This window comes from Balaenoptera borealis (assembly GCF_965194805.1).
Source record: "Balaenoptera borealis genome assembly, chromosome: 4".
Classification (NCBI taxonomy): domain Eukaryota; kingdom Metazoa; phylum Chordata; class Mammalia; order Artiodactyla; family Balaenopteridae; genus Balaenoptera; species Balaenoptera borealis.
In genome coordinates this window covers 123,376,160-123,397,802 of record NC_138861.1, presented here as the reverse complement: position 1 = coordinate 123,397,802, position 21,643 = coordinate 123,376,160, and the positions used below count along the sequence as shown (strand labels likewise).

At 37.0% G+C, this 21,643-nt stretch overlaps 1 protein-coding gene across 2 annotated transcripts in view; it reads right to left on the bottom strand.

Annotated features, from left to right (window-relative positions):
• ANK2 (ankyrin 2) overlaps nucleotides 1-21,643 on the bottom strand; it is a 688,006-nt gene that overhangs the window by 386,137 nt on the left and 280,226 nt on the right. The gene's annotated exons all lie outside the window — the stretch shown is intronic.

Below are 21,643 nucleotides of genomic sequence, written 5' to 3'. Positions count from 1 at the left end.
TTTCTCTGATGAGTCTCTTGAATGCTTCCATATCTTTTTTTTCCTGAAAAATCTGTGTGGGTGTGCTTTGCAAATATTGACTTTTAAAGACCATATCATGATCTCCTTATTAATCATTTGCTTGTCTCCCCAAATATACAAGATGTTATTCCTCAAAACTTGAGCATAACCTTTTAAATCTATGCTGAATTATCTTTAACTCTCTAGGAGTTAAATGAGCAAAAACTCATGAAAGTAAAAAAATATATGGACCAAAAAAATATATGCACAATTGGGAATTCAAAATCTGTCAGGTTTTTTTTTTTTTTTTTTTTTTAAAAGGGAATGCTATTTATTTATTTATTTATGGCTGTGTTGGGTCTTCGTTTCTGCGCGAGGGCTTTCTCCAGTTGCGGCAAGCGGGGGCCACTCTTCATTGCGGTGCGCGGGCCTCTCACTATCGCGGCCCCTCCTACTGCGGAGCACAGGCTCCAGACGCGCAGGCTCAGCAATTGTGGCTCACGGGCCCAGCCGCTCCGCGGCACGTGGGATCCTCCCAGACCAGGGCTCGAACCCGTGTCCCCTGCATTGGCAGGCAGATTCTCAAACACTGCGCCACCAGGGAAGCCCTGTCAGGTTTTTATACTTCCAAATTCCTTTTGTGAAACGGCATCCTCCATAACAATAATCATTAGACCATATAGTTTGCATGGAAAATGGAACATGATTCAATATGATCCACCAGCCTATATATTTTTCACCATTCATGAAGTAGAACAAAGAGAAAAAAAAACTTAAGGTAGCAGAAAAAAAGAAACTAATAAACTAATATTATGAATGAACTCATGAACATATTAAATCATGACATTTAATTCAACAACTGAAAATGCAGTAAAACAGTGCATAGAGGGCTAGGGTTAGATGCTCTCAAAGTTTGTGCATATGATCACGAAAGTAAGACCCTTTGAAATTTCAATTACTTACACTATTAAAAACAAGTAGTCATTACCATTTATTTAGGGCTCTGAGCTAAGTCCATTCTCATCTTATCCTTAAACTCTATCACAACCTTGAAAATTAGGTATTACTGTATCTCCTCAAAGAAAGGAGGAAATTAAGGCTTGAAAGAGGCTAGGAATTTGCCAGAAGTCACATACTTTTAGATGCCAGGGTTATTTCTAAAATTTCTTTAAACCTGTTCCATAAACAATAGATAAAATTTTGTATGATCCCTATTTACAGAAATGATGTCTCTCAAATCCAATCCACATGACGAGAATATTGGCTCCCATGTACTAAGAGTACTATGTGACTGACACAGTAGTAAGTGCTTTATACACTTTCTCATTTAATTTTTACAGTAACTTTAAGAGAGTGTCTTAATCCATTCAGGCTGCTGTAATAAAATACTACAGGCTGGGTAGCTTATAAACAACAGAAATTTACTTCTCACAGTTCCAGAGGTTGGAAGTCTAAGATTAGAGGGCAAGCATGGTCAGGTTCTGGCGAGGGCCCTCTTTTGAGTTGCAGACTGCCGACTTTTCATTGTACCTTCAAGGGCACAAGAGGCAAGGGAACTCTCTGGGGTCTCTTTTAAAGGACACTAATCCTATTCTTGAGGGCTCCACTCTCATGATCTAATCACCTCCCAAACACCCCACCTCCTAATACCATCACCTTGGGCATTAGCTTTTCAACATATGAATGGGGGGGCACATTCAATCTATAGCAGAAAGTTCCCTATTATTTCCATTTATAAAGATGAGAAAACTGAGGCTTAGGGAAGTAGCTTCTGAAGGGGATGTGGAGAAAAGGGAACCCTCCTACACTGTTGTTGGGAATGGATGTTGGTACAGCCACTTTGGAAAAAAGTATGGAGGTTCCTCAGAAAACTAAAAATAGAATTATCATATGATCCAGCAATCCCACTCCTGGTCATATATCTGGACAAAACTCTAATTCAAAAAGATACATGCACCCCTATGTTCATAGCAGCACTATTCACAACAGCCAAGACACGGAGACAATCTAAATGTCCATCAACAGATGAATGGATAAAGAAGGTGTGGTACATATATATAATGGAATACTGTTAAGCCAGAAAAAAGAACGAAATAATGCCATTTGCAGCAACATGGATGCAACTAGAGATTATCATACTAAGTGAAGTAAGTCAGAAAGAGAAAGACAAATACCATATGAAATCACTTATATGTGAAATCTAAAATGTGACACAAATGAACCTATCTTTGAAACAGAAACAGACTCAACAGATGTAGGGAACAGACTTGTAGTTGCCGAGGAGCGGGGGGAGTGGGAGCGGGATGGAGTGGGAGGTTGGAGTTAGCAGATGCAAACTATTATATATGGAATGCATAAACAACAAGGTCCTACTGTACTTAGCACAGAAAACTATATTCAATATCCTGTGATAAACCATAATGGAAAAGAATATGAAAAATAGAATGTATATATATATATATATAATATATATCTGAATCATTTTGCTGTACAGCAGAAATTAACACAATATTGTAAATCAACTATGCTTCAGTAAAAAATAAATTAATTAATTAAAATGTCAAAAAAAAAAAAAGACAGAAGTAGTTTCCCCCAAAGCACATAGCTATTAAGCGGCAAAGTCATGATTGAACCCTGTCTGCTAGCCTGCAAAAGCCATGGTCCTAAACCACTTTGCAATATTGTCTTAACCTCTTCAAGTTGGTCAGCAAATGAAGTGAATTCTCATTTATCATTACAGAAGGTGAGCTAAATGCATGAAGAGGAGCAAGTTAATACCTACTGGGTAGTTTTTATCCAGCATACTGTGATGTGAAAGTGCTTTGATCTTAGATGACCTTTTTTTCCTTGACAGTAATATATTCCTAGAATTAAAGAAAATCAGCTACAATGAAAATGAAAACTTATTTTGAAAAATAGTCATTCTAATTCCATTTTCACCAGAACTTTCTGATTTGTAATTTGGTTCCCTGAGTAGATCTGTACGAAGAAAATGAGACATGCTCTGTGGAGATGACTAGTCCATGTTTCAAAAAGTTGTGTCTTCCTTTGTAAATGGTTTAAATTGTTTATGCATTTACTTACTGTGAGCAAACCACTAAAGACAGTGCACCCCTGGATGAACTGACAAAAAAAACAAGTCTCTGGACCAGCAAAATTGCAGATAAAATCATGGGCCATGAATATCCCCAATAGAATGGCTTAGCCCAAAACAACCAACCAGTGTCCCTCAGAGCAAAGCACAGTGGTTTTAGAAGATGGCTCTGGAAGTAGTCCAGGTTTGATTTCTGGCTCTGATACTTAGTAACCATGCAACCTTGGGAAGTTGTTCAAATTCACTCTGCCTCAGTGTTCTTATCTGTAGAATGGGGATAATAATAGAACACTCATAGGGTTATCAGTAGAAATAGAACCCCTGTATGGTATCATAAGGCTTAAGTGAGTTAATAATGGAACTCTTATTAAAAGTGCCTGGCACATACTTAGCTCTCAAAACATGTCAGCTATTATTATTTTCTCTTAGGTGCACAAGCAGCTCAGTCTTTATTGATTAGCCAGCCATCCTATGAAATCTTCAAAGATCTTCTGTTTTATTTCTCATTTATGGGTCTCCATGAAATGACAAAGAATAGACAGAAAGTCCTACTTATAATTCATGTCTGATGCAAACCCAAACTCAGCCAACCTAAAACCAGCTCTCCAGGCTTCAGTGCTCAACCTGTTAAAATATGTACTTATTTTAATTCCATAAACTGAGTCAAATTCTTCATTACAAAGTTGAAATGAAACAGTTACACATTCTCTTTCCCTCACTCAAAAGTTTAGTGATGAAAATAAGAAAAAATGCTGCCTTTATGTTCTGTTAAGATGGTGATTAACCAAATCCTTAAACCAAATATTTTGAATACCTCTTGGAACAGGACAAAGCAGATATTTAGTAAACATGGAGGATTTCAACTTTATGACTAACCCCTGACCATTTCAATGTTTCAGTGTGCCTATGAAGGAAGGAACGGTGTCAAAACCACAATAGAACAAACATGAAAACAGTGTTAAAGCAGATTAAAAATTCAATGTAAAGGTACCTTTAAAAAACACACTGCCAAGGAAACATTGTGCATCTCTTTATTTAGCAGCTATAGATATACATGATTTTTACCACAAGATGTACAAGGCAGTTAGCTCTAGGAGATTTTTAACTATCTGCTTTATGCTTTCTAAACTGTCTGCATTTTAGATAAGAAATATGTAATGAGTATAACTAAAAAGTTATTTTCATTTTGGAAAAGAGAGAAATACAAATACTAATATAATTTTTGGAGTTCTCAAGCATTCTGATGCATGACAGAAATATGAAATAATACTTTTGCTTTCAAATAATCAATGTGTAATGATTGATGGTCTGACTCCTTTGTGGGCCCTTGGAAGAGTCAGGTGGAAATGACCTTGAATTAGGCAGTATCTGTGAAATCAAAACACTCCAAAAAACAGGCTGCTAAATTACCACCCTGGTACTGAAGATTACATATGCTGGACTAATCATAAACTAGAGTGCAATTCATTGGGGATATCAGTTCCTTTCCAAAGTATGGAGTTCCTGCCTTATGCTAGCTAGGATCACTTTAAAATACCACTGAGATAAACAATGTCTTTCACTTAGGAATTCCAACTGATTGCAGGGAAACTTTAAAGTCCTAGCAACACCGTTGCTATAGCAATGCAACCTGATTAGATATTCTTAGCAACCAGACACAACTCACACCCACAGAGTCCCTTCATTTATTCCAAGAAGAATAATGTTGACATTCCAATTTCTAAAATATACAGAACTCAGTGACAGACATTTATGGATGAGAGGCCTGTGAGATCCAATAGAAAAGCAAGTTAATAAATAATATACCTGAGCCTTGAACGCATCTTATACGTATACAATAAACATATATAAAAGTGTATTCTACATGGCTAAAAATTGAAGACATTTCATTTGGCCCTTGGAGTATATGTAAATAATAGCAGAATCCTTGAATTTCATATTATAGTAGCTAAAGTTTACATGCTTCCCAGACAAATAGTATATTTCATACTGAATTAATAGAGATAACAATAAAATTACATGTTTGCAACCAACAGCAATAATTTGACATTTTAATTCTAAAGCTTTCATCAGAACTGGTATCACACTTGCAAATCCACAGGCACTACTGAGAGTGAGGGTATGGCTAATTATGAAGGTGCACAGCAGAAATGTGGCCTTGATATCACACATGCTTAAGCAGAGCTGATACAAGGGACTGACTGAGTTACTGCTCTGAAGGAAAGGATCTGTCACATTCTGAGCAGGGTAAGATTTGAAGACTAAATTCTGGAGTCATCCCCAGCAACAGCCCAGAAATATACAAACATGACCCATGGTTCTATAACTAAATAAAGGCTGCTTTCCTATAAACCCAGATCCTGAATCATTCTGTTTTGATATGGAAAAAAAACTAATTACATTCTTGCCCTCCCCTGAATGGCTACATTCTGTGGTTAATATTCCAATCTCTCTCTATATGCAGTTTCTGTTACAAATGGAGTGTGGTGAGAAGGAATTAAGGTGAAAATAACCAGAAGCAATAACCAATGCTTTTTTCGTTGTTGTCATTGCCTTTGAAAGTTATTAAATTTGAGCCATGGATATGATATTCTGAAAATAATTACTCTCAGCTAAGCTACAGAATTAGAAAGCCCTTTTGAGAAGTCTCCAATTTTGATAAATTATTTTAAAATATCAACTCTATATAAAAAATCTGCATCAAAAGCATGTTGCAGGGCTTCCCGGGTGGCGCAGTGGTTGAGAGTCTGCCTGCTAATGCGGGGCACACGGGTTCGGGCCCTGGTCTGGGGGGATCCCACATGCCGCGGAACGGCTGGGCCCGTGAGCCACAACTACTGAGCCTGCGCGTCTGGAGCCTGTGCCCCGCAACGGGAGGGGCCGCGATAGTGAAAGGCCAGCGCACCGCGATGAAGAGTGGCCCCCGCTTGCCGCAACTACAGAAAGCCCTCGCACGAACCGAAGACCCAACACAGCCAAAAATAAATAAATAAATAAAGTAGCTATAAAAAAATTTTATAAATAAATAAATAAATAAAAAGCATGTTGCACATCCCTATATAACAATTCAACGTATCATAAGAAAATCATTATTGTGTACATATGCATGGTTAGAAGAACGTTCATTCCAGCAGTCGAAAATAACAAATAACTTAAGGGGAAACAGTCTAAATATATAAAAATGTGGCATTAACTAAATTAATTATGGTATTTTGTATCATGAAATCCTGCACCACAATCCCCTTACCTATCATCTTGAAACCTAAAATCTACAAAAAAATCGAACGTTTATATATAACCTAATTGGCAGAAAAACCTGATCTGACCAGAACTCATTTGACACCAAAACTTAACAGGAAGTGAGACTATTCAGAGGCTTTATTTATCTCACACAGCATGATTATTCTTATGCTTCACTACAGAAATATTCATGTGTTTGATTACAGGGTGCTACCCTAGACGCTGCTGAAAATGTTTCCTAATATATGAATTTAAACATATTATGTTTCAAAAGTTAAAAAAATTCTCCATTCTATATAAAATCTTGTGCACTGTGATATACCCCATGTTCTCTCTGCCTGAAATACTCTCTCCCTGACTTTTGCATGACTTGTTTCTTCTCATCCTTCAGGTCTGGACTTGATAAATCTCCTCCTAGGGCTGGTTCCCATCTGCCAAGTCTAAAGAGAACCCATGTAGTTACTCTTCGTCACGTGTGCTGTTTATTTCCTTCACAGCACTTATTACAACCACTGGTGATCTCCTTTGTTTCTTCACTTGCACATCTAATGACTTTCTCCCCCCACTAGCTCCAGAAGGGCAGGGACCTCATTTGCCTTGTTCACTGCAGTGTCCCCGCATCTCACACAATGTCAGGCAACTAGTCTGTGCTCAGTATATATTTGCTGAATGAATGAATGAGTGAACAAATGAGTTTTTGTAAATATATGTGCATTAAAAATGGAAAAAATTACCCAATATTAACCATTTAGTGGAAGTAGGGGTGTTTTTTCCCTTTGGGGCTTCTCTTTATGTTTCAAATTTTCTGTGAAAAAAGTATTGCTTTTGTAACAGTGGGAACAATTTTTAAGTGGATAGTATATCAAGTGCTTAAATTGATTCACATACACCAAACACTTCTCTGAAAGCACTTATTATTACAAAAAGTACACAAGCTATCAAGAATTTCTTCAAGTCAGGATCACACACTGCAGTTCCACCAAAATGAGAAACCAGGCAAAATAAAAATGAAAGATAAAATTAAGCCTCTCCAGAGGTTCCATATTTTCTTCAATTCTTTTGAATTTTCAGTTCTTCACCACGTGTGGATTATTGTTATTTGCTCTCCTGCCTAATTCTCAGACCAAAGCATTGTCATACCGCAAGCATAACAGGTGTGTGTGTGTGTGTGTGATCTCTCCCAACAACGAGGCCTTGAAAAACATGGAACCTACCAAAAGCTTTAGGCCTGTTTATGAAGAGAGGCTGAGAATTAGAAACACAAACCTACTTCATAAAGGTAAAACATTTTTTAAATCCACAATGAGGCATTTCCAAAATTGATTTATCACGCTGAGTTACTGTGGGTTAGTTTACAAAGGGCACATACAACCAAATGTTAAAATTTCCAAATCCATTCCCAAGATCCTTTTTATCCTGGGAAGTCGCCCAGCACTGAGCAAGAGAAAGCACCCTGTGTCCTCTGACCCAGCCGCATGCAGGCTCTAGAAATGCAGGGGGTCTGGAAACAGAAAAGCTACATTATATTATAGCTACAGTTACACAAAACATTCTCAATATGCTTTTCTTCAACTTCCAAACATGTTTTCAGGTGAACAACCTCTAAATACCCTGGTGTTTGCAGATTTTTTAACACACTCTGCTTTGTATTTATTGTACCTTTTTCAGATTAACACCTGGGCCCATTGCTTTGAAGTTACAGGTACTTCAACTAAAAAGGTATCTGGACAATGAAGAAATACATCCTAAACACATAAAACTTTAAAATAACTCATGTATATTTAAAAGTTTCAGAGTTTTTGGACCCTGTAGTTTCCAGAATACATTTAAACCAAAGAACAGCATGGATTCGCCATCATTTTGAGGAATCACTGGACACCACACCCATCTCACTTAGTTCTTGCTCTAATTTAATAGCAGCTCAAAGAGCAAAACAAAACAAAACCACTCACCAGAGCAGAGTTCTCCTTTATATGCATGTCTGCTTGTTTATAATTAAAAATCTTTAGTTCAGGCCTAGTGGAGGAATAAGTTCCCGACAGCCCTCCTTGTAGACTACTGTGGGCAGGTGTGTTGTATTGTACTGTTATTTAAAACATGCTGTTTAGAACATTGAATTCTTTCTCTGAGGCTCCTTAAGTGGTGAGGCAGCTGAAGACCAGCAGCTGCAAGTCTTTTGCTTTATTCCCGAGCTTGTCATTGTTAGCTCTGGTCACTGAGCCCTTTTCCCTAATGAACAGGCTGGGTCTGGGGGGCAGCTGGACCGCACTGCTCCTATTCACCAGCCAGACATGGAATACAGAACCCCAGAGCCACACCTGCCAATGGCCAGCAGGCATGGTGCTTACTTTAAGTAATGGAATATCTGGGATATTAGATAATAAAATTATTCCACTAATGATACAAAATGAAAAATCACCATTTGATTCAATAATTTTCTCCCCAATGTTCTCCAAATAGTATTTGGATACACTTATGTTTTACTTTTCTACAGTAGACCTCATTCCTTAATTCACATTAAAACACCAAATACCGAAGGCTTATTTCAGGGCCCCCCAACTACATAATAAGCATGAATTAAAGTAAATTCTTTTATTGCCTGTTCTATTTTTTGTAAATGATTTTCAAACTTTTAGCCTAAAACTGGCTTATAATCAGAGGTCACAAATACTCTTTCTGGTATGAGAATTAAATTTCCTGTCTAAAAACATCGGTCTTGACTAAAGCTAAAATAACATTCCCATTGGCGTATCAGAACTAAATTTTAAGGCTACACTTGCAAAAACAGATGGTAATCATGTGAGGTTTTGCTCTAACTACCAATACAAGACATATGGACAAAAACCTACACTTAACTGCCTTTAAAAGCCAATAAAGTGTAGCACACAAGGCGTTATACGTGTTTACAGTCCTATACAAATGGGGAATCCTGAAATTACAGCCTGAGTTTATTTCCATTAAAATTTAGTTCACAAGGAAAAAAAGAAAATTCTTTTTGGAAAAAAAAAAGAAAAAGAAAAAGCTTAAGAACTGAATGGTGCAGATACAATATTACCAGGGTAAAAGCTACTATAAAGTGTAAGAATTAAAACTGTACATGATGGTGGCTCCAAGGAAGAAAATGTTTGCTGTTCTTAACACTGAAAGATTTTAGAGTAGCTGAATTGGAATCCTGAAGCCCACTAGCTTGGATTTACGCAGTGTGGAGAAAGAGAGCTCTATAATTCCTGTATGCTGCATTTTCATTTTTTCATGCCATATTACTACCATATGACAGTATTGTTTCACATTTAGCGTACAATCCACTCCAATACTGGTTTTCATTTTAGCTATGCTTATGTTTGTATAACATTGCCTTTTTATTCACTTTCATCTTTTTTGCTTCTGTTTTTAAATCTTAATGCTGTACTTCCAGGTACAAACTTCTTCACCATTAACAAATTCAGTATGCATGTTCTCTGTTTAGCAATCCAAATCATTAATTAGTTAAATGTGATGTGATGCTAAATAAGATTTTCTTACATCAAAGTCTTTCAGAGCTCTTTCTCTTCTTTGAGTAATAGTTTTCTCCTGGGATGGGGAGAATAAAACACTCTCAATAAAGTACATGGGAAAAATACATCTACCCACTTTGGCAGATGGCACTTTGGGTGACCTGTAATGGAACTATTGATTCTTCACAGTTTCTGAGTGTAGTTGTCAGGTAAGGATAAATTCAGGGGTTTTTGGGCCAGGGTCAGACTTCGCCACCTGCTTCTGTAGGACAGCACAGCAGGTAGCCATATGCGTGAGAACTCCATTCTGAAAAGCTTAAAGCTTACGCTGCTCCCCAGAGGCCAAGACCAAGGTCAAAATATTTATAACCAACTGCTCCACAAAACACTAAAGTCAGGTAATTTCATGTATTTTATATTTTTCCATTTTTCCTATAAGTTAAAATAAGTAACCAACATTCGATCAAAGCATGTACCCTAAAAGATATAACTGACTTTAAAAATAGGTATTTTGGAAAAGCAATGGATGGTATATGCTAATGTATAGTGTATCTATATATATTTTTAGACCACTTACTTTCTCAGGCTAAATAAAATGCTAGCATTTCAGCTTCAAAGGAGAAGATAAGAAGAGTAACTCTTTTCCTTCCTTTAAATTTTCTAATTGTTAGCAATTTTAAAATTATGAGTTTCTGTGGAAATGTATTTGTCAGAGTCATGGTGGATTCATGACAAAGTTTTATATGTTTGAAGCAAAATATAGGGAGACACATTGCCCCAGCAGGGGGTGGAGAAAGGGGGAAAGAAAAAGACAATGCTGAACTAAAAGATGGTGAAATGAAGGTTTTTAAAAACAAAATTCATTTAATTCTAATTTAAAATTTTATTTATTTTTTAATATAGGAAATACATTAACACAGTTTTAAATATATCTGTGAATTAAATCCCTACACGTAGAATTACTGGATCAAAGGGTATATTTATTTGTAATGTTGATAGATGTTGCCAAATTGCCCTCTATAAAAGTTGTACCCACTTATACTCTTACCAAAACCCTATGAGAAAAATTGTTTTCCCACATCTGCTAACACAAATTATTATCAGAATTTTTTCATTTTTGCCAATCAGAAAGATGATAAATGATAATCCAATGAGCTTCAATGTGTACTACTCTTGTGAGTGAAGTCATGCCTCTACGAATATGTTGAAGAGACACTTATTTCCTTTTCTGTTAACTATCTCCTGTCTTTTACCTATTTTTATTGGTTCATTGGACTTTTTCTTATTCATATGTGAGGGCCCTTTATATATTAGCTAAACAAGTCCTATGTCCTGATACATATTGCAAATATGTTTCCCTGATTTAGAGATATTTTCTTGAATTGACTTATAGTGATCTCTGCATGCAGAAATTCTTTATTTATATGTAGTTGAACTTGTCATTTTCTTAAGGCTTATTGTTTTTATGTTATACTCAGAAAGCTTTTCCCTACTCCAATTTTATAAAAATATTCTCCTATGGCTTATTGCAATATTTATTTTATGCTTCCATTCTTCATCTTTAAATCTTTAATACATTGCCATTTATTGTGGCGTCACGTAAGATTATTTTTTCATACCTGATCAATGGTCCCCACAGATTTGAGATGCCACCTGAATCATATATTCAATCTTCATATGTATCCCAGTCTATTTCTTGACCTTCCATTTGGTTTCATTGATTTGTCTCTTCATATTCCAATACTATGTTCTATGTTTCATGGTTTTATAATATTTTTAAATATTTAACATTTTAAATATTTAATATAATATTTTAAAATACTTTAAATATCCAGGCTAGCTCTCTTCCCATGTATTATTCTCCTTTTCCAGAATCTTTTAGTCAATTTAGATTATTTTATTTTTTCATTTGAATTTTAGATTCAGTTTGTCTAGCTCAAAAAAAAAAAAATCAGTAATATTATTCTGGTGGCCATGTTAAATGTATAGATTAACTTAGGAAAAATGTATATGATATTGAATTTTCCTATGTGAAAACATGGTATGCCTTTCCATTTGTTCATATTTTTTTTGAGACCCCAGGAATAGCTATAACTTTTTTTCATAAAAGCTCACACATTTCTTGTTTTATTTATTCTAAAGTATTTTATCCTTTCTGTTGCTGTTGTAATTGGGGGTACAAAGAATTGCAAGATAAGATTTCCATGCTCAAAGAGTTCAAACTCCAATAATAAAACATTCAGGTTACTAGAACCACTGAAATATGTGATGCCTGCCATAAAAAAAAAAAAAAAGTCTGCAAAAACACACTATGGGAATGGGACCACGGAGATTACCGCACAGAGTGTCACCTGAAGGATACATAGGTGTCTCCCAATAGACAACGAGGCCAAAGGCACTTCAGATGGATGGAAGAATCTGTACAGTGCCACAGACACCTGAGAGAAAGAGGTGACCTGATGAACTGTAAATAGTTTCTCAGAGCAAATCTGTCAGAATCTTAGAGGGAGTGGGAGGAGATGAGGCTGAAAAGGTGGACAAGAGCCCAATCACAAGGGACCTTTGTGTCCTTCCAAGGTGCTTAGACTTTACAGATATTGAAGTGTTACAAACAGAGAAGGTCCAAAGTGCCCCAGAAAGGGGCTAGCCCAGAAATTAGAAAATAGGAGAATATTTCAAACTTCAAGGCAGGAAAAAACAAAGGTCTGCAATATGGAGCTCAAGGAATGGATTAAAGAGATTCTCAGGAAGTAGAATTTTAGGACTTATAAATAATAGAATATGAAAAGTAAGAGGGAGGATTACAGCTTTCTGCCTTGAGCATGTGCCAGGCCCGGACTAGAGAGAGAACTTCAAGGAGGTAAATATTTGGAGATAGATGAAACACATTGTCATAGTCAAGATACTCATCTGTTGGTGGTTTATCTCATCACCCCTCACCGGAGAGGTGATGGGGAGGGGACAAGTCTGACAACAGAGTCCTAGAAATTCCCAAACTTTAAATGTCAGGTGGAGGAAGGGAATCCTTGTAAGACTGCCAGGGATAACCAGAATTGTAAGTGGATTTGACTCAGTGGTGTCCCAGGATCCAGGGCAGGACCAAATTCACAGTGAGTGAGTGGTCAACCACTAAAATCAAAGGTACAATAATATTCGAATAATGTTCACCTAATCAGAAACACAGGGACACTTGAAATGCTTTAATTTTGGGGGGTAGAGTGGGATGGGGAAGGAAAAACCTTAGTTAAATATTTATTAGTCTGACACACTCCCAGAATATTCAAGAATATATCAATCATTTGACTGCAGTTTTCTCTTTGGTAGATTTGCTTCATCATTTATGTTTTTCTGTATAAGAAAGGTACTTCTATTAACAGTCAATTATAAAGGTTCACATTATTTTTAAAGAAAAGAAGCAAGAAAGTGCAATGGAATGACAGAAAACATTCAGCATTCATCTCATATCTTTACCATCACAGACATGAGCTCAAAATTTTGTAGAAACTACTCCCGGGTCTTTTGTAAACAATTAGAAAAAGTGACAAACAATTATCAGTTTATGTTCATCTTTACAGTGATGATTGTTTGGGTGATAAGGAGAATAATAAAATCGACATCGTTCAGTCATGAAACTATAACAAGGAGCCATGTGAAGGCATCTGGTGTTTTGAGTCGATTTGCTGGGAGTTGATCTGAACCACCCACATGCTTTCACCAGAAGCTGTGTGCACAAATCTAGTTTTCCTGGTTTACCCAAATTATAACTCTGTCTTTAGCTACCATATTCAACTTTTCATTTTTTTTCCTGGAAAACTTGCAACCACCTTATCAGATTACCTTCCTCCATTAATACATTGGCCAGTGTAGTATGATGAGAAAAATATTGGACAGTGTATTAAGAAACCCAGACTTTACTCCCGATTGCCCCAGCTTTATTATATGTTATTGAATAAGCCCCTTTATGTCTCTAGACCTCAGTCATTTCTAAGACCCTCCAGATTTCACGCTCCCAAATCAACTTTCCTGTGATGTTTGCCAAGAAAAGCCAGAAAGAATTCCAGGGGTTCAAATAAAATTAAAATTCACAGCCAAACCCTTCATGGTTGGTATTCTGACAGTGGATATGGGCCCTTATTTTTTTCCTTTTTTTTTTTTTTTTTTTTAAGGAGGAGGCAGCAGGGGATGGGGGAGAGGGGAGACTTAGTATATTGCTAGAAATCTCCTACTGTTTTTGCAGTATAAAATTTTAGATGTTCTTTGGTGAACCAAAACAGTGAACAGAATACTTCAAAACTATGTATAGACTTTAGGAATTTTTGTCCCTTTCCCTCCTGAGATGCAGGCCTAGATCAGACTGTGTGGTCTTCAGCAAGTCATTTAACCTCTCTGATCTCTATTTCCTCAGTGTAAAAGGAGGTCAGGCTGGGCCTCTCTATGCAGTATGATTTTGAGAACTAAGTTAAACAATATATTTAAAATTTCTTGGTGAACTGTGACATACAAATATGGAGTACTACATTACAGTTACTCTTTTGAAACTGTATTCCTTATCGTTATTTTATTATTAAAAATTTGGGTAAAATATTTTCAACCACGAGGAATGATCTCTTCACATCTATCCGCATTGCACAGGAAAATGGGAGGGCAGGATCCATGACAGGAAATTGTTTATTTTAATATTTAAAAAGGCGTAATGTGCACATACAGAGCATTTTGTCTAATATATGTCTTGCAATACTTTATATATGTACATACCTTCTACAAGTATAGAGACAAGGCTACTCTTGCTAAATTCATAATTATTGTTCTGATTTCTCCTATTTTGATTTGCAATTAAAATATATACCAGGGCTTCCCTGGTGGTGCAGTGGTTGAGAATCTGCCTGCCAATGCAGGGGACACGGGTTCGAGCCCTGGTCTGGGAGGATCCCACATGCCGCGGAGCAACTAAGCCCTTGCGCCACAACTACTGAGCCTGCGCGTCTGGAGCCTGTGCTCCGCAACAAGAGAGGCCGCGATAGTGAGAGGCCCGCGCACCGCGATGAAGAGTGGCCCCCGCTTGCCGCAACTGGAGAAAGCCCTCGCACAGAAACGAAGACCCAACACAGCCAAAAATAAATAAATAAATAATTAAAAATAAATAATTTAAAAATATATATATACCAAAAGGAGCATATACAGAAAGATTTCTCCAAAATAATTTAGAAGTGTGTTTAATTTTTGCAAGATGAAAATGGGTATTTTTGAATTTAAAAAAAAAAAGGTGCCGCAATCAAATATGTTTAGTCAATGCTGTGGACGACATGCTTATCTTAGAGATTAAGAATACAGCAACTTATGAAAAGTTCCAAGAAATCCTGCAACAGGGGAATCTGTTCAACTTTATTTAGCACAGTTTCCCAAATTTATTTCACGTGACATTCAATTTTTTTAAACTAACCACCTATTAATAGCTTACGAACTTCTAGTGTTCTATATAACACAATGCAGGAAAAGCTGAAGTCTGTTTCAAATATGCAACAGTCACTATGAAAATAAAAGACACCCAGTGTTGACTTTAAAGTAGGCTTGCTGAGCACTTTTTTCTTCACTCACCGACATTTCAACCTAAAAGTCATCCTGGAAAACCCTGGCAAATGCGAAAAAAAACATGCCGCCATGTGACTGAGATTGAATGAAAGGCAGAGGACACTTCTGGCAAATGATACAAAGTATTACAGTTGTTAAACACCATCACTCATTTTGGACACAAAACCTCTTCTGAATTATACCCTAAGGGCCTAGTGGGTGAGGGGAAAATTGCACCTAAAAGGAGGCAGACATAATTGACTTCTGCTTGAAAGAGTCAGTTTGCCCTTGGCAAAATAGCTAAATGTACCTTGAAAATGGCAATTATTTATTACCACTGGATTATCTGAGATTTATGAAAAACTCACAGTGGGCCAGACTCTATAAAAATATTAATCTCAACTAATGGACTTTTTATGATTCCCGTAACTTTTGAGAATAAAACGTGAGGAATTACAACCATCATATTTAGGACCACATGCTCAAAAGTTGACTTTTGTATATGTTACAATTTCCCACATGCTATATAATTAAACAAAGTAGTCAATGGCACCAAAGTTTTGTGAAAACTGACACCACAATTAGAAAATAATGACCAAAATATTTGTGTATACTGTGAGAATAGAACAAAACGCTACGTTCTCCAAAAACAGGGGAGTTCTGTTGACTCTTTTTAGTGTTTAAGTGGAAATGAGCTCCGAAGGGTGAAAAATCCAAGAGATATGATGGAGGCATATCTGATGACCTCAGCCTCTGAAGAATTTCAAGGTGAAGAGCTGGTTGACACTGTTGTGTGTTTGTTAAGCACGTTGTATCATCAGTGGTTTCCTGGGGGAGAGGGGGAGGTACGAACTGGGGGAGGGGGATTGTGGGAGGGAAGCTCCCAGATTTGATTCTGTCAGATTCCACAGAGTGGGATGTATTTGCAGTTTGAAAACCTTTACATATTCTTACTACAGGAAAAGAAACTCCATCATAATCTTGACTAGTGAAGATACACTAGTGCAAAAGCACTAGGAAAGAACCTTAAAATTTATGTGGATTAAAATGAATGAAATATTATGATACAAATTAAGTGAACGGTGCAATAAAAGGAGGTGTTCCTATTGCATTCTATAAGCATAGTACATGTTTGATGTGTAAACATAATACACATTCTGGTTTTTAATATAGTTTTATTGAGGTATAATTGATGTAAAATAACCTGCATATATTTAAAGTGTACAGTCTGATGAGTTTTAACATATGTATATACACAGAACATATGTGAGCCATCACCACAGTTAATATAATGAACATATCCATCATCCCCAAAAGTTTCCCTATGCAGCTTTGTAATCTGTCCCTCCCTATGCCAAACCTTGTCCCCAGAAACACACAGATTTGCTTTCTGTCACTATGGTTTAGTTTGCATTTTCTAGAGTTTTATATAAATGGAATAATACAGTATGTGTTTTATGTCGGCTTTTTTCTTTTAGATAATTATTTTGAGATCATCTCTATTGTTGCATGTATCAATAGTTTGTCTCTTTTTGTTTACCCAATCGCCAGTTGATGGATATTCGGGTTGTTCCCAGTTTGGGGCTATTACAAATAAGGCTGCTGTAAATATTTGCATATTAATCTTTGTACGGATTCATGCTTTCACTTACCTTGGGTAAATACTTAGGAGTGGAACGGCTGGGTATGGTAGGTGTATATTTAACTTTTTAAGAGACATATTTTTCTCCAGACTGTACCTTTTACATTCCCACCAGCAGTGTACGAAAGCTGGAAAGGGTGTGGAATCCTCACCAATACCCCATGAAAAGAGATCATACTATCAAAAACCCAACATATATATCACAAAGAATTTTTTAAACTAATGGAGACTTACTCATGACAACTTGCATTCCAAGCACTGCCAAAACTTTATCAGTAAAGGAAGCTCCAAAGTAGTTCTTAGCTAATTCTCTTATGAATTATTGACCTAGCTAGGATATAAATGTTCAAATTTTGTAAAGAATCACATCATTTTTCTTTTGCTATTAGTTGCAATGAATCGACCGGTAAGGGAATTATATCCATTTGCTTATTGCAATATGTGACAAAAACATGGAAGAAGAATGTCTTTTCCTCAGTGTCAGAGGGAACCTGTAAAAATATCTTTGAGATTAAGTCAAAACAAGAAAACTGGCTGGATTAATATCTGTTTTTATTAATGTATTCATTGTTTCATTCAGGTCCAAGCATCAGCATACAAACCTACCTAGAAATGAATAAGAGGCTCCAATAAGATGACTGTCTGTCCAATGGAAATATGTTTGTGTGCATGGATGAGCTCAGGAATTTAATTGCCACTAGAATGTAAGCTCCATGTACCTGGGGACTTTGTCTCGTTTACCTCTGTGCTCCTAGCACCCACAACAATGCACAGAATACAGAAGGTATACAACCAGAGAAACAGAATCAGTAGGAGGTATATATTAAGAGATTCACTGCAAGGAATTGGCTAACACAATTGAAGGGCTGGCTAAGCAAGTCTGAAATCTATAGGGTGGGCCATCAGGAAAGGCAGGCTGGAACTCTCAGGCACAGGCTGAAACTGCTGTCCTCGAGAAGAATTTCTTCTTCATCAAGAAAACCTCAGTTGTTTTTAAAGCCTTTCAACTGATTGAACCAGCCTCACTCAGATTTTCTAGGATAATCTCCCTTATTTAAAAGTCAGATAATGGACTTTAATCACATCTACAAAACACCTTTACAGCAACACCTAGATTAGAATTTGATGGAATAACTGGGAACTCTTATTGTGGACACATCAAAATGACCGTCACACCAGCCATGCAATCCAGGGGCGGGGTGAGGGAGTAGGGGAGAGAAAATGCTGGTGCTCTAAGTGTACTCTGTCCTGTGATAAGGGTAGAAGATTCATACAAACAAGCAGTGGATCATTTCCTTCTTTGTCTATTTTGCCCCCCAAATTGGTACCTTCTCCTTTTTTGAAGTGCCTATCATTTGAAAACATGAAATGTTGATTTTTACACGGGTGCATTAGAAATGATAAATTGGACTGTCTCTCTGGAACAGACTCAAACATGTATATGTAGCTCTTAGGTATGCCAAGACAAAAACATTCACCAAGATAAAATAAAAAATCCCTCTCACTAACATGCTGGACATTAGAGAACAAAGAAGTATCTGGGCTTAATCAAAGAATAATACTCAGAGTAGGGTATCATATAACATCTGAGAATAGGGATTCATGCATTAGAAGATTCTGCTCATGTGAGCCTTCTTATGGCCTCAAAGCTATTGTTTTGGCTTAATACGTACATTATTTTAGAAAATTATTAATTCAGATTGCTAATATACTGTAATTTCAACAATACCTATTGAGCTATGGAATTGAATGTTAATTTTCAATTTCATCTTGGAAGGATACAGTCATGAACTATCCAAAGTTAAAAAACGTTATTTCCTTATGATCCATTGGTTTAAAAGCAAGCATTATTCCAACGGTGCCAAACTTGGCAGGCTATTAACATACCACACACTACCATTATACCATCAAGCTCCCTGGACTCCCACCATTCCCTTTTAAGCTATATTCTTTCCAAGATCTCTGATGAATTCCCACCGTCTTGGGGAGCTGACAAGCCTGCAGGACATTTTCTAAAACGATTTACTTAAAATTTGCCCCACTGTGTTGTTTCTTAACATCTGATAATCTAAGACTTATTTTATGAAACTATAATGAGAACATACTGTACAAGACTGCTGAGTCTTTGAGACACCAGGGCTTATTTTTATCCCCAGAATCAATTAGCTACAATAAATATAAAACACCACCACAAATAGAAGGAAATATGGTAGGTAAATATTATGGCTAAGAAGGATCAATGAATCAGTAAGAGCACATGTTTTATCATATGCTTGTGTCTACAGATTTCATTTTCATCAATATTATAATGTAAATTGTCCTATTAAAGTTATTTATGAGTTTCTGTTATACTATTAAGTAAGAATTTTTAACTCGGGAAACTGATGGCCTCTTTGTGTCTCAGTTTTCTTATTAAAATATGAGAAGAACTAGATCTCTAGGGTTACCTCTAGTCATAGTGTTGGGTTTTACCTGCTTTAAGAAAAACACAGCTTGGAGATACATCTACACATAAATTAAAGTAGCATTTGTCTACACAGAGTTGAGCAGAATCATTCCCATGGCATCAGGCTCACCTAGAAAATCTGCCTCCCTCCCATCAGACTGTTTTAAAACAAAGCTCTTTTTCTCTCCCATGTGGATGAAGAAAGTCACCTGCCATATCAGTAAACAAAGGATGTTGCAACCATCAAGACATCAGCCACTGCAGCTGCCCTCGATTGCATGCCCTGAGGGGATTCAGATTGGAAAAAAACAGGATACTGGTCCTAGATAGTCAAGGTGCATATCAAAGGAATGATTTCAATAAGCCCAGACTCTTGCATCTTCCCATACACAGAAAAGTGCTAAATTCTTTAACTTGAGTGTCTGGTTTTCCTTTAACAATAATCTTTTGATGTTCAAACTACCTGGTTTTTTTGCAAAAACTCCTATATATCCTGGTTCCTCACTTACCTCTTTGGAACAGTCCCTCAGAGCTGAGAGGCTATCTCCCAGGCTTAAGTCCTCATTATGTCTACCGAATAAAAAATAATTCTCAACTTTTAGGTTGTGCATTTTTTTTTCAGTCAACACCCATCAGATTTTTTTTTACCATTTGGATTACCCAGCAAAAGTATATATATCGGTCTCTGGTTAAAAGCTATGAGTAGAAATAAAGACTCTAACCTCCATCTACTAGTTCATCTACCTGCTCTCATGCATACATCCAAGTTAACATTACATTTCCCATTTACCTAAAGGGTTCTGTTAGGTTCCAAAAGGATACGTTAGGTGAAAGAAGACTGTAGATCATGAGGCATTGCATGTACTTTAGCTGTTACCATTGAACAAAACAAAGAAACAAAAAAAGCTGAAATATATCCCGTTAATCAGTCATTGTATCTCCAGAGACTATTCTCCAATTTCCATCCCTAAATCTGGGGACTGGAGGTGACTGTGTTTGACTGGCCTGTAGCAAATTGTTTCCTCTGCCTTTGAGAGTAAGTATATGCTGGATTTCTTCTCAGCTCAAATCTTCTTTCCATTGATTCCCTAAATCCTTGCTTCCACATCTCAGGACCCACCGGAGTTGGGGGCTGGTGTAAAACATGGAATAACAAGTCCACCTAAATAAGAAGTGGATCACCCACTCAGGTACTACAGCCATCATCCTGTAAGCCACGCTCCTAACATGGTCACCAGAATAAGAGGTACAAAGGTCTGTTGAGGACACTTGATTCCCACAACAATGTAAGTGACAAAAGAGCAAAGGGTTTTCTCTGTTTTACTTAATGTTGCACCCCAGTTGCTGGAACAGTGCTTGGCACAAACAATAAGCTCAGTAAATATCTAATGAACAAATTAACCTGCTTCAAGTACGCTTCCTTAACAACTTCTAAAAGATTTCTTTTCTTACACAGCAGCCATATATGTATAGCTATTATTACTCTGCAGTGCAAACCACTGATTCCTTTTCCCTAGGGCACTGAGAAAGTGCTAGAGCATAAACGATATCCAAATTTGGAGCCCATTTCTCCTTTGTTATGCTAGTTCTGTTCTGCTATCTGAGTCGCCTTCCCTCTTTCTATATCCTATTCTGTTGCACACTAATACTGTCACTTCCTGGAATCTGAAATAATATATAGGAAATTCCCTTTTTTTTATCATAATGTGCACCTGAAAAAAAATGTTACAAAGTTTACTGTCTGAAAGTTGGGCAACAGTCCTGCATGTTATAGTTGCTCCCTCAGAAACCAGACATGAAAAATAATAATTCTTGAATCAAATTTCTTTCTGGTACTAACTTTCCCAGAGACAAGCAATCCTGTTGGTGGATGACAATTTTCCCAGATGTTTGGGAATTGCTGACCTGGGAGGCAATTGGTGATTTCCATGTCCTGCCACGTTTAATCAGGCATTCCCTTTCCCAAAACACGCCACCTTCTAACAAAGGTGGGTCAGAAAGCCAGCCTCCAATCTGAACCTGGTTAGTACCTGAAACAAAGGATAAAGGATTATTGTTTATCTCCTGCCCTATCAACCAGGAGAGCTGAGCACAGAGGGCGCTGCTACCTGCTTACAGCCCAGCACTGCCCACAAAGCTGGGGTAGAAGGAGTTTGAGC